Genomic DNA, 14,438 nt, shown 5'->3' with positions numbered 1-14,438 from the left:
CCAAGGGAGCGCGTCCACCCGGGGTAGGTCTCCACAGGCCCCCGGCAGCGCCTGGGGTGCAGGGGCGAGGGGAGAATCGGGGAGCCCCGCTGCGCCCTGACCCTGCTCAGCCCCACGCCCCGCTCTGGCCCGGCGCTCCAGGCCTGCGCGCCGCCCTCTCCCCTCAAAGAACGGGATCCGAGCCGGGCGCGTCCCCGGCCAGCAGCGTCTCAGTGGGGCGGCGGAGAGCGGCAGCATCCGGCAGCCCCGCGGCCTGCGGGCCCTGCCCCCAGCACTGGGCCGCGTCTCCCGCGGGAGGCGGAGGGAGCGCAGCCGAGGGAGCCTCGCTGCTCTTTCCTCCTCCCCTTCCTCCTCAGCCCCTCCGCAGGGCCGGGCCGTTGCGGGCGGTGCAGCGGCGCTGCCCCCGCCCCTCGGCGCTGGCGGCCGGGACGAGCGGCGGCGGGGTCACGGCGGCGGCCGGGTCAGAGGGTAAAGGTTGCTCCCCCAGCATCCTCCGTGCTGGATACTCAGCCATCTTGGATTCGCGGGACAAGAAAATTCATGCGGTGAGTCCGGCCCCGGCCGCCCCTCCCCGGCCCCGCCGCCGACCCGGGCCTCGCCGCCGTCCCGGCCGCGGCCCGATGTGGGAGGCCCGGGCGGCGGCGCGGCCCTCAGTGGGGCTCGGTGGACCTGGGGCCGCCCCACCGGGTTTCCGTTTGCTTTTGTCTCCGAGGGGGAGCGGGGGGGACGCGCGGCGCCCGAGCCGGGGGCGCAGCCGCAGGCCCGGGCCGGCCTGCCGTCCCCCGCCCTCCTCTGCGGCTGCCGGCGGCGGCGGCCCCCGGGCGCCGCTCCGGGGCCGGGCGAGGCCGCGGCCCGGCGGTGTTTGGGCCCCGCATCCCTGCGGCCGCCGTTGGCAGCTCGCCCTGCGGCCCGCTCGGCCCGCCCGGCCCGCCCGAACGGCTTCTTCCCGCCGCCGCCCCGCCGGCTGCTCCCAGGCCTCCTCCGTCCCTCCGAGCCCGGCCCCGCGGGGCTCCACGGCCGCCCGGCCCCCGCCCGCCGTCTTCCCCGGGCCCGGCGCCGGGGCAGCGGAACCTGCCGCCCACGGCCGGGGCTGCGCCGGCCCCGCGCTCCGCCGAGCGGCCGTGCGGCCTGCACCGCGGGCCCCGGGCGGAGAAAGGGGGTGAGACGGGGGTGCTGCTGGCTGGCTTTCGGTTCAAAAATTATTTTTTTTTTTTTTTCCTTTTTTTTGCCTGCGCCTGTTTCACTCTCCTCCTGGCGGTGGTTAAGGCGGTGTGTAAACAGGTTCTGGCTTTCCCTCGGACGTGTTTGTAAAACAAACTTGAAAGGGACAGAGCGCCGTCGCCGGAGGAAGGATCCAACCTTCCCCTGCCCACCTGGGCGGCGATGACAAGCTCTGGCGTGAACCTGACCCGTGCTGGGAGAGGAGGTGGCGCAGGGTGACAGGTTAGGGATAAGAGGGGGACAGTTGGGTGGTGGGGAAGGATGCAAGTGTCAGTGTTAGCTGTCTAGTTAGCTCCTGGTGAAAACAAGGTACCAACTAATGGGTATTCTCGGTTTTAGAGTGGCTTTTTCTTGGTGAAGTTATAAGTAACTTTGTTTTGGAGGCTCTGTAATGTGGGAGAATTAAAATATGCTTGTGCAAGGTGGTATTTGCTTCTGCTGCTTATTCAAACCTCACACAAGCATGTTTAATTTCTGCTGTCTCTTTTATCAAGGAAAAAGTTGTTTCCAACTTTGCACTGTTATATCCCCGAGGAGGAGAAGAACTTTCTGTGTATCTTTCATAAATATATATGTGTTTGTGTGACTTGAGTGTGTTAAGGAGGCACTCCTGTATGCCTGAACACAAGCAGCATCTGGTGCTGGTGACTGGCTGTTAGTCTTAACTCTTCAGCTGGGGAAAGATAGACTAAGATGATCAAACCTGCTGTCATATCTGTTACTGGAAAACTGTTTTGGGAAACTTGAATTTGTTTCAAACTGTTAAACCTATGAAGACCTACAAGAGCAAAGTAATTGTAGTAATTTATATTGCAAAGGTGTCTTCCTTTGGATCTGGAACAATTGTTGTGTATGTGTTGATGTACTTTAAGTTCTCTTAAAATGACACATTAATAGAACATAGCTCACAGGATCAAATTTTGTGAACTTGAACATGGTGTATCTGTCCCATGCCTTTTTTTCCTCTTCTTTTTGTCCCCCACTTCCACTGTTCTTTATGTTGAGTATTCAGCTGGTATGCTGAACTTCAAGGTGTTGACTGCTTCTGATTTTAGAAAGGGATTTGAATACTCACTTATCAAGAGCTGACTGACTTGACTTGCAAGTGTGTTTCCGTTTCATTTTCAGGAAGCTGTTGATAAAGCTAAGAGTGTAGTAACAGATAAACCTTGTCTACACATCTCTTCTAGAGACTTAATATTTCTGTCAAAGTAGTCATTGTTGTTGCAACCTATTTGTGTGTCAGTTCTATCAAGAAATGAAAGACCTTGGCTAAAAACTGAAAATAAAGAAACCCCAGAATTTTATATTAAAAAACAGATTTGAATTCTGTTTAACAGAATCTAGTTTTAGATAATTGTCATTTAGTGGAAAAAATAGGACAGTTAGTGTGTCCTGAAGTTTGATGCTAAAAAATTTTCCCATAAGTGTCTGTTTCCACCTGAAAATCTTGGTCTTTACCTTAGTTGCTTCATATGAAAATTCTGTGTGCCCTCAGCAGTCCGATAGATCTCAGAAAGTATGTATTTTTTATATTTCTAAGTGCATTTCTGTCTGGATAGAGATTAGCTTTGAAATCAGGAACATTATTGCTTTTTAAGCTTTTGTTGTAGCTTTCTTAAAAATTACCCTAATATTCACATTAATGCAAGGTCTGAAGTGTTGTAATTGCTAAGTTGTAACCTCATTATGGTTTTAAAAGGGCCTTGTATCATAACTTTGTTTATTCAAAAATATCTTCCATCTCCATCTTTTTATGAGCTCAGAAAGTGAGTAGAACTTAAAAATGCACCATAGTTGAATTGAAACAGAGGTTTCTGTCACTTGGCTTTCTGACTTTATCTGGAAACTAAAGCAAAATATTGAATGGCTTGTTTTCCTACGAGGTAGTATAGAAAGTGCACCAAATACAGAATTTTATTCGAAAGGAAGTAGACCCCTGTATCTAACTTTTAAAATTATGTCTTCTCTTAAAACTATAATTTGCTTGAATAAAAGGCACCCTGAAAATGTGTTATTAAAAACAAAAAAAAAAAGAAAAATTCCTAAATTCGTGGCAGAGTATTTGCCGCATTTGTTGTATGTGTTTATAAATGTAAGCTTAAATAGAAAGCCCTTTGCCAGTTTCTATGGAAGTACAGTGCCTTAGGAAGTCAAATTGGTATTTTTACAACAGATTTAAATGATCGCTCTGTAAATGATCCAGTTTTTCTCATTTAAAAATACTCTTAATACAGTGTGTATGTAAATTTCAAGGATTGACAAAAGTATAGAAGTTGAAGTTAGGTTAACTTTGCTTTATCTGAGCTTTTGAGACATAAGTAAAAAAATGTATGTGAGCATTCTGCCAGACAGCAGAAATCTGCTAATATATTTGCTTTAAATTTATGTCTCAGTCGCACTGCACTGAGCAATTCAAGAAGTTGTTTCAGTTGTCTTTCCTGAGTAGAATTGGCCTTCCCCCCCCCCTTTTTTTTTTTTTTTTTTTTTTTTTTTTTTTTTTTTTTTTTTTTTTTTCTTTCTAAGATAAGCTTTAGCACATAGGTGCTGTGTTTGTGTGTGTTGGTCTCCTGGCCCCAAGTTCCTGGATCCTGGAAAAGAACACCTGAACGTATGGAAACCTGAAAGTTTGTGTGTAGCCCCATTGACTTAAAGCCCCTGCTTACATGCTGATGGTTAACTTTGTGCATGAGTTTTCAGGATGGATGGTGTATTTTGACAGCTAACTATGCTTTTATTGAGCATTATAATAGTGTAGGAAGAATTGTGTCAAATGAAAATACTGCACAGTAGGATATTTTAAAATGTCCTTGTGGAATTATTTTGGTTTTGGAGCAGGTGTGCATATACCACACATAGTCTGTGCTAATCAACAGGAGATTCTTACATAGGATTGAAAATATTTTTGTGTTTGTGTACAAAAACAACAACAACAAAAAAAAAAAAAACTAACAAAAAACCTAAAAACCCAGCCATAAAATGTTCATATTGCTTATAATATATATTTTAGCTTTCATGTTTAATACTCTAATAAAATAGAATATTTTTATTGTGGTGGTGTGCGCTAGTTCATCTGCTCTGGTTGTGTAATGGGCTCCAAGTCAAGGTGTAAGTGGTTCTTGTCCAAAGGGGTTACTGAGAACTCTTAATTTGTTGTGCTGTAGCACTGGTTATCAGTAGAATTACAGAAAAGTAGGCATTATTTTTTTCCCCCTGTCTTGGTTACTCTGCCATCTGATTGCTTTTTACAGTGCTAATATGTATAATTTCACAACTCTACATTTCCTAGGAGGATTCCTTTCAAATTATGCTGGTAGGTTAAAATTTTATTATAATGAAGACTTTTTTCAGACACATCTCTCTCTTGTTAAATTGAAATGTAAGACTTGTTAATCAGAAATTCAGTAATAAGTAAACCATTGTTTCTTCTTGTTTCCCTTTTGATTTGGGATAATTTATGGGGGGATACTTTTAAGTATTAGTTTTTACCCCACATCACTTGGGATTTTTTCCCCGATTGTTTTTTTTTGGTTTATTGAACTTCGGAAGCATTTTTAAAGTCCTGCTTTCAGATTTTTTATGTGCTTGAGATTGATCAATGATGTTTGAAAATAGCTTGCTGTGGTCAAGTTATTAATCAAAAGGTGTAGTTTATTAAACTGAAAACTGGTGTAAAAGGCTGCTGTTTTTGTGGTACGTAAAGTGGAAACTCTAACTTTGCATTGCTGTTGCTGAGCAGACAGTAATCCAGTGGGCTGAGTTGGACCATGCTTTCTGTGTGAGTTACCTACTGAAGTGATGGGTTACTCTGGGTAAGTCATTTAATCAATTCATAGCTAAGTTCTGTAGTAAGAGGATAACGGTTTCCTATGTTTCATTTGCCTGGTTCAGGACTTCTGTGGAACCACGTGTCAGTAGCAGTTAGTACATATGGTTAGTAAAAACAATGTTAACCCCTCCAGAATGGCTCTATACCAAGTTCAGTAGGTGGCAGTTGTCTGGTTTGTCTGTACATGTTTCAGAATGGCATGTCCACAATATTTTCATTGCAATCGAAATATGTGTGCATTTGGAAATAATAGCAGGGAGTTTTTATGTACCAGAAAGAGGCAGTTGGACTTATTATGGCCAACTATTTTTAATTTTAAAACGTTAACATTTAGATTTGTGGGCAATGTCTTGGCAAACAAGTTTTTCTAAAGCTGTCTTTGTAACACAAATAATGATAATGTAATATCATATATTATCTTTTCTGTCAAAGGGTTGTAGGAAAATGCCTGTCCTGGTGTAAAATGAGCAGCTAATGCTTGTGTCAGTGAACTGTGTACTTGTCTTGCTGTCTATATGGCTGTGTGAGTTTTTGCTTTGAGCTTCAATGGAATAGTATTTTTCCCCTTCCAGCTTATGAAAACCTTGCATTGTTTGGGGCAGAATGACTATTCCTTGTAAGCATTTTTTATTTGAATCGTGAAAACTACTCTTGCGAAGGAAATGTAGCCGGAGAATTATAATGATGGAAAAAATGTCTGCCAACCCTCCTTCTGTTGCTCTGCTGTGTAGGGGACTTGTTTGGGTATATGCTTGAAGTCTTTTACCATTCAGTAGTGATGAGGCTTGTGAGAAAGTACTTGTTGCATATAAATATTTATTTTTTGAAAAAGTTATAAAATAGGAAAATAGCTGTGAAGCACATATTTTATGTAATGAGCATGAAGGCTAAAAAAAATGTATAGAAGAATGTCATCTCTTGAATGTTCGTACCGTGTATTGTGATGTGGAGAAGTGGAAATCTGAAAAGTTTTCAAATAGAAATCAGCTCTAAGCAATGTCAACTTTTGAAAGACTGAGAAGACGATGAGCAATTCTGAATGTTAAAGTACCTTACAATACTGTGTCCATCTGTAAAACTGTTCGACTCAAAAATCTTTTAAATGAGATGTTTGATTGTTTATTGCAGTGTTGGTACTGGTCTTGATACTTTGCTGTGTGGTGTACTTTTCCTAACATGTCAAAAGCACTATCATAAAGTAGAAAGGTACCTTATGTTGAAATCTTAATTTGTTGGCTTATTTTCTGCATGTGGATGCACATTTCCTGTAAGATGAAATTGATCAAGATCAGCATTACACATAAGAATAAGTCAGTATCACTTTTTATTTCATGGTGGAAGTCAAAGTAAATTCAGGAATTCAGGTTTCTTTTGCTACTGTGGTGTGGTTTTTTTTGGTTGGGTTTTTTTTTTTTCTTCTTTTTTTCGCTTGTTTGAGTTTTTTTGGGTTTTCTTTTGTGTATGTTTTGTGTTTTGTTTTTGGAAATTTCAGGATGATCTGTTTTGGACAGTAAATACATGTTTTGTTTCCCCCAATTTCCTACAAGTTTAATTAGGCAAGAATGTAAATGTTGCGAGACCTCTATGATGGAACAAGGACTTTCAAAATTTCTTGCAAGGATAAAAGTTAGTTTTCAGAAGTTTGGTACTCTTTCGAGCTAAGCTTAGGTCAGTGTATATTGTGAATACCAGCAGTATATGTTCGATGGCAATAGTATTTTCATTTGGATTAATATTTTAATTAGGAATTGCAAACTCTATATTAGCTGTGATCCTAATCTTTTATTGTCTCTGAAAAACATATAGCTAGTTTAAAGGATTTTTTTTTTTTTAGCTAACTGGCATTTCTTTTACAATCCACAGGTAGATTCAATTTTAAACTAGTCTGAATTAGATTTTATAACAAGAGTTTAGCAAGTCTTGAAAACTGGGATGGCCAAGTGTAGGTCTGGTTGGTAACCAGGTGTGACTCACTAAGAGCAGGCATCTTTAACTTCCCCTTAACAATGTATTCCAGTGTCCAGCTGCTGGCCTTTTCTGTACTAATGAATACCTGCATCTGCTGTGTCCAGTTATTAAAGCAAAACCATTTTGAGCAGTGTATTTTAAAACTTTGTAGACTAAAGGTACTTCACACGCCCTGGTGTTAACGTACTTAGGAGAGAGCCTGGAGAGGAGTAGCAGAGGCTGCAAATGAGTAAATTGTTGGTGGCAGTAAATGAATAAACTGTTCATAGTGGAATGTGCTCCATGGATTAATTTATGCTTGTGAGAAACATAAAATTTTAAATTAAGTCAGATATATGTAACCCAACTTTGGGTTAACTCAAAAGTTAAGCATTTAACTGAATTTATATAAAAATGCTTCTGTGTGGAAACACAAATGAGAAGGAGAAATTAAGATTCGAATTATGGTCCTACAGACCTCATAAAATTGTGTCTAGGTGAAGGAAGGAATTTCAGATTAGTGCAACTTCTTGTAAAAGAAATAGTCAGACATGATCTATGGGTATGTATGTGCTAGGATGGCAGCTGGTTAAGCATCCTGTAAACACAGGCAGACTTTGAGTGTCTGCACCACAACTCCCCTGAAGTGGGGGGAGGGTCACAGCGAGATGTGGAAAAGAAGGAAGTTGAGGGTTATCATGGTTTAAGTATTAAGAAACAGAACAAATCTTTAAGAAACTAATTTTTATTAATTCTTCTGCTCATAGCAAAGGTCTTTATGATTAGTAGGGTTTTTGTGTTTTGTTTTGTTTTTTCTTTGTCTACTGAATGTAAGTTAAATTTGCCTCAGATGGTTTAGTATTTTTGGGACTGTCAGGAGAGAGCTTCAGTCTGAATCAAACCTAATATTCTGCTCCAGCTGAGCAGTTGTTCTTTGTGCATATTGATGCAACTGTCCATGGCTCTGCAACAGATTCCAGTGCAGTACTTAATTTTGTAATGCACTTCTAAAAATAAGTGCATAGTCTTATGTAACACATCTTGTATTGTTAGCACCTAGAGACTTCATCCCCACTGGTACGAAGTGGAACACATCCTACATGATTTTTGATTGTGGGTATTTACATCTGAAATACTTTCTCTGTCAGTGGAGCAAAGAGTAGCTTTGTTTTAGGAATGAGTAGTAGTTTAGGAATATCAGGTATCCTGTGTGCACGGTGAAGTATGTTACTCCTCTGCATATCTGAGCAAAACAACAGTTGGAAAGGTACTACCTAGTTCAGTAGACATTTGTTTCCCTAAAGAAGCTTTGTGGATTCCTGCTTATGGGTATGTGCACCTTCTCAGAGCTCTCACTTAATTTGGCTCTGCACTGCAATTGTAAGAGTTCTGAAAGTCTGTGGATGCTGCAGACATGAAAACAAGATGTTAATCATATTAATGCAGCTTTGAGGGCAAACTCGAAACCTTCTTGCAAAGAAGGGTGACATTTATGATCAAATTACACTGTTCTGTTAGTTTTTGTACACCTCTTGCTGTAGTCTTAGCAATGTTTTGATCTCTTTAATCTGGCTTTTCTCATGCTTGTTGAATTCAGGCTGCAAATAACATTAAATTAGATGATAAAATGCATCGTGTCTTGTTGATAGGATGACACCTGTACAGAACAAACTTGTCATATGTAAATAAGGGACAGAAATCAAATTTATCAAGAGTTACAGCTTTATCTGAGTAACTTGGTTCTCATTTTTCACCACTGCTTGAAGCAGGTGCTGTGCTTTTATGTTAGGGGCACAGCTGAAATTTCAGAGTAGAGGATTGAAAGTTCATCTCAAAGTCTGAGGCCAAAACAGAGCCAACCATTCTTTATTCTATTAGTGTCCCTCTAAAAGTTAATTTTCTATAGTGCTGTTTACTGACATCTCAAATGCTTCACTGTACAAAATGCTTCTCTTTTCCCTGAGAGATCTGGTACTTCAGTGAAGAATGAATTCAAAGGGATCTGAAGAAACAGATACTTGTAAAACTAAACAAACAGGTAATCTCTTGATTAGGTTGCATCTTTAACAATAAATGAGATGTTTGTAGATGCTTTTAATGATTGTTTTATCTGAACAATTCAAATTATTTTATTTTCTAGCAATATCTAGGCCATAACTTTGGTGCTGGGAAGCACTGTCAGCCCTCAGACTTCCTTTTGTCAACTATGGAGGTAATCTGGAAAGACTGAAAATGTAAAGTTTGGCATTTATGACACCAGAAGCCCAAGCTTCAGTGTTAGGGTTACCCTTGGCAAAGTATGGTTTACCTTTTTCCATCCTGAGGTGAAACAGCACATACACATATTCAGGTAGTTAGATGTGTGCCATTTCTACATGTATAGGTTTTGTTCTTTGTATGGAAAGGCTGAGACTGTGCCTGGGCCCTGGTGGAGCAGGCACACACCTCTGATAGGCAAGGAGAAGATGCCCAAGGGAGGGAAGTGTTGCAGAGAGGAAGAGCCTCTGGTGTGCTGACCATGCCATGTTGTTCTGATCCTGGTCTGTCAGCCCAGACCTAGCCTGTCATTAATGCTGTGCTTGTAGAGAAGAAATGCAGTATTGTTACAGCAAATATGTTCTTCTCTTATGTCTGGTATTATTTCCTCTTTTTCTTGAGTAAGTGTCCAGGGAGCCAAATGCAAGAATAATGTATTGGTTGTGTATTTCAGCATTTTTGTGCCCAGTCCTTTTTTTTCCAAGAGTGAATCCCAGAGTTTGCTCACCACAGCTGTCTGTCATCTGTTTGTTCACTGGTAAGAGAAGACTGCTAACGTGAAGTAGGTCCTGCACTGAGCCTTCTTGGCCTGATTTGAGTAGGGCTGTGTCAGGAAAACGTTGGTTTCACCAGGTTCAAAGGGGGTTGTTAAGTGAGAGGAGTTTAATGAAAAGAATGTGCCATTTATTTTGGTGTGGAGAATCAGTACACACTTTACTTTAAACAGTAAAGTTTTACTTAGTTGTCCTGTTAGTATAAATTATATTTGTGAAATTAGTGTGTTTATCCTTCACTCATCATATGACTTGCTATTATTAAAAGCTTCAGAGTTTTGTGGAAGATGGCATAACCTCCCTTTCCTGTCTAATTAAGCAAAACTTTGAAGTTTTATGTGAGGTTTATTCAATATCTGCCTTTTTGACTTGCAGCTTATAGAATGAATGGATAGTCTATTTTATTGATTAATACAGGGTCAGAATGAGCTCACATCCCTCTAATGTTGCCCTTGCTATGGCATGCTATAAAATTGTGTGGGTATGTTTTGATCCTTCTGAAATATGAATACTTTGGCAGTGAACATGTTTTCTGTGAAAGCTCATAGTCACTAATAATTGTAGTGACACTCTAAAGTGTCTGTGACTGTTTTTACTGGAAAAGAAAAAAGTGTATAATACTACAGAGAATGACAGATTTTGCTTAGAAGGTAAGCTTCTGAAATTGTTATGCATGAAGACCATTCAAAATAATTCAGTTGTCAATGTTAAACTAATACTGAAACAGGAAAAAAAATGAAAACGGTCTTGCTTAATTCATTGCCCTCATGCTTTGTAGTGTCAAACCCAGAAGACATACCAAATTTTGCCTTGGTTTGCTAAACAGAGTTCCCTTTCGTGGTGTGCTTCTTCTGTATGAATGCAGCTGCCATGGTTCTGCCCACAGTATAATTCTTTCTTTTCTTTCTCTCTCCTCTCTATTTTTCTCTCAGGGGTGAGACTCCAGTGGTGATAAGGGTATGGGTGGTAAGGGTGCTGTCTTAAAACAAGATAGACATCTGCTAGTAGCAAGGCCTTGTCATTCTTGGGAAACATCGCCAGGTCCTGCTCCTGATAGCAGTCTGACTTCTGTGGAAACTGCCAAACTGGCAAAGTAAAATGGGCAAAAAATCAGAATTATAAATGGCAGCATTACTGATGAAAATGTGTCCTTGAGTAAGAATGGGACTCCTAGTGATAACCTTGTAATTACACATCTGTTATGAGAATCTAATATAAATTTGAGGTTTGAAGTGATAGAAATCTATGCAACACTACTGATATGGTCATATTTTTCACATATTGGTTCTTTAATATAAAATATACTTTAAAATCTTAACTATTTGAAGTTTAAAATTTTTACATTTAGTGTGAGAAGCTTTGAGTTGCATTAGTACATAAACCTGGAGAGGAGCAGCTCTGTTCCATCAAGTCGTGAAGGCTTTCCAGTGTTAATATAGGCACATTATGCTGAGAACTAAAGTTTTGTTTGAAGACAGGGGTTTAGGAAACTGCAAGACACTCCAGGTAGCCTTTTTTTATCTCCTGTACTCCCAGAATGCCTCTCTTTTTTTGCCTTTGGTATTCTTACGGTATGTTGGTTTGTTTTTGTTTGGGTTTTTTTGTGCTTTTCTTACTCTTTCATCACTTCTTTTCACTGAGTTTCTTTTCTTCTCCCGCAATTTAAAATTGAAACGTGATGTTTTGGATTACCTCATTGTTCTTCCCGATGCTTAGTTTTTGTCTTGTGATGTCAGACTTGTCTAATTTTCAGTTCATAAACTGAGAGGGATATAGGTCACTGTTTAAATGGGTGTTTGAAGTTTTCTTGCAAACAAACCCCTCCCTCAGTACATAAAACCCTGCTTCAGTGGCCATTAAAATTGCAAACGCAAGGGAGTCTGAATTCAAGGAATTCTGGAATGAAGGCTTTCTTTCCCATCTTAACTCAGGTTCCATCTACATGTCACTGTTACACAGTATTTTTTTAATCAAATAATGTTTTCCGCAGAGCACTCTGGTCCCATTGGTTAGAGAGGTTTCATAGTGTTCTCACACTGAGGTTTTTCTTTTTTAATCCCGTTTTTCAGATCATGCTATCCAAAATTATAGGCAAATACAGGATTAATTTTTTTTCTCCAATTTCTTCATTACAGTTTCATGGAAGGGAAATTTTTCATGTTTTTGAAAAACTATATTTTTATATTGCCTCACTGAAATGAGAAGCATGCATTACAAGTAGAGAAACTGAGACACTGGCTTAGGATTTCATAACATAAATACTTTCATTAATTTGCAGCTGTGAATAGTTAATGCTTCTCCATAGACTCATGAAATATTTCAAGCAGAAGGCACTTGTAAAAATCTGTGGGTGGCTCTCTCAGCATTGTTTAAAAAAAAAAAAAAGAAAATGCAAACCTTTATGGATAGACATAAAATTGGTTTACATATGTGGCATTTAAACATCTTAGCTAGACATGTTTTCTCTCTATAATTTCTGTGTCATTAATTAGAAGAGGATAGAGGTAGATGTTGACAGTGGTCTCTGGTCCATTGAACAAAATAATGGTAAAATCCAGAAGGGGTGGGTCCAGGATCTGAGGCTCTGCATGCTGTAGTGTCTGGGTCTTTGGAGCTCTCTGTCTACCCATCAGCACCTTACACATCTGTCTTTGTCTTTCTGCAATTTCTTTTTGTGTTCCTGTTCTGAACTCCAATTCCTCTTCTGGTTTCCTCCTCCCTTGTGTTCTAGCTATTCTCCTGATAGCACCCAACTGGTATTTAAGACAATGACAAGCATTTCTCAGTCCTAGGATGACAGGTCCTTAGCTACCTCATGGCTGAGCTTGCATCCACACCATTGCACAGAAGTCCTGTGCAAGAAGGGGAATGCTGTTGTAGATCAGCAGAGAGCCTGCATGGTCTCAGTGTAGCACGTGAGACCATGCAGAGCCTTGCAGAGCCTTGCAGCTGAAGCAGATTTGAGCAGGTCTACATTGTGGTGGTGCACAGTGGTTTCCTAAGACAAGAGCATACTGAACTTGTCACTGTTGCACAGCATTCAAGTACTAGAGCATCCCAACAGACTAGATTTTTAAAATGCTTTCAGCTGGAGGGGGGTATTTTTCTGTTGAAAAATAGAAAAAAAATATTTTTCTGTTGAACTATATTAGCTGCTCTAAAAAAGAATAAATTTGATCAGTTTTGCCCGAAAGATGGTTAAACCTTGTGTTTGGTCCTAAAAGTCTTATGCATTCTGTAATTTGGCCAAGTGAAACAATATGGGGTCTTAATGACTACTGCTATACAATACAATATTACTGCCTGTGCTTTCTGTAACAATTTAAGTTGGTCTTAATTTAGTAAGACTGAATCAGTATGTTTTCATAGCTTTTTCTTCTTCCAAAGTAGTGCAGTTGAAGGCAGTTTTAAACAAGGCCCAGATTAAAGTGCATTTCATGTGCATGCAATTTCTTGTGCTGTTCTGAACATGAAACATAAGAGGAGCTGTAGAAATTTTTTTTAAAATCCTTAGTTTAGAAATGTTGGCTTAAACTTCAAATTACAGGATTTTGTTCAGAAATCCAAACTTTAAAATACAGAGGCTATCTGCCCAAATTTTCTTTTGGGCAGATAGAAAACAGCTTGGGAGTTAAATGCTTAGAAAAAGTATTTTTGTGATCTTGATTTTTTTTTTTTTAATTTTCTTTTCTAAAAGAAAGTGTCACTTCAGGAGATAAGTTGTGTCTATAGGAAGATTATTGATATTTTTAGAAATTGATTGGAAAGCTCTTAGCTGTAACTTCATGGTTAAGGAATGACTACCACTGTGTTGTAAATGAAGATACTTTCTGTGTAAGGGTGTAGGAGGATTATGTCATGAGAAATAGGGTGAAGCAATTAAAAGTGAAACTGTTACAAGAGGAATGAACGTTCTTAGGTGAGGTGAAGATTTTTGTTTTATTTGGTGTGTTCACCTGCATTAAAACTATTGTGAAAATAGCAAAGATGTTTATTTAAGGAATATATGACTCATTTTCTCCACTTTGTGTTTTACAAGTGAGACTTAATACCCAGACTCAGCTGCAAGTCTTTGAGTGTCAGCTGTAAGATCCAGATTTATCCCACATATCTTTCTCCACTTAGTTTTATTGCTGTCGAGTCTTCTGACTTCAACTGGGGCTAATAAGTAGGCATGTTGGCCTCTGCAAGTCCAGGTAAAGATGTATGAGTATCCTTGAAAGTGCCTGCATACAGCAGAAGTGAGCATTTGCCCTGTGAATGAATGTGCATACCTGAAAGAGTACCTGTGTTAGGGCAATGTGTATAACAGGTCACAGGTACCCTTGTCCTCCTTTTCAGACTGTGCTTGTGGCAATACACTTATAGCCAGGCTTTATGTTGTGCAGATATGTTGCAGATAATAATCGGAGATTTTCACTAAGATGGACTTAAATGTGTGAATTGCTGACATTGTGAGTTGCTGAACTTCCTCTTTTTATGCTTCAATTTTCAGATAGGGGTATTTTTTTCTAATTATGCAGGTGTTGTTTTCTGTGTGTAACCCAAGGTTTTGGTAAAAATCTTCCCATGTAAATAGGCAGTAGAGCTGTTAGACCTGTGCTGAAGCATAAGAACCCTAATAAACCTGG

General features: G+C 40.3%; 1 protein-coding gene across 1 annotated transcript in view; it reads left to right on the top strand.

Annotated features, from left to right (window-relative positions):
- Positions 1–402: 402 nt before the first annotated feature.
- Positions 403–14,438, top strand: part of CNOT2 (CCR4-NOT transcription complex subunit 2) — an 85,712-nt gene continuing 71,676 nt past the window's right edge. The window contains exon 1 of the mRNA XM_059846926.1: positions 403–545. The gene's annotated coding sequence lies outside the window, so the exon portion shown is untranslated. The remainder of the gene's footprint in view (positions 546–14,438) is intronic.

This window comes from Haemorhous mexicanus, chromosome 5 (genome assembly GCF_027477595.1).
Source record: "Haemorhous mexicanus isolate bHaeMex1 chromosome 5, bHaeMex1.pri, whole genome shotgun sequence".
In the NCBI taxonomy this organism is placed as follows: Eukaryota; Metazoa; Chordata; class Aves; order Passeriformes; family Fringillidae; genus Haemorhous; species Haemorhous mexicanus.
The sequence above is the reverse complement of the archived record's forward strand: the minus strand, read 5'-3'. Positions and strand labels throughout refer to the sequence as shown.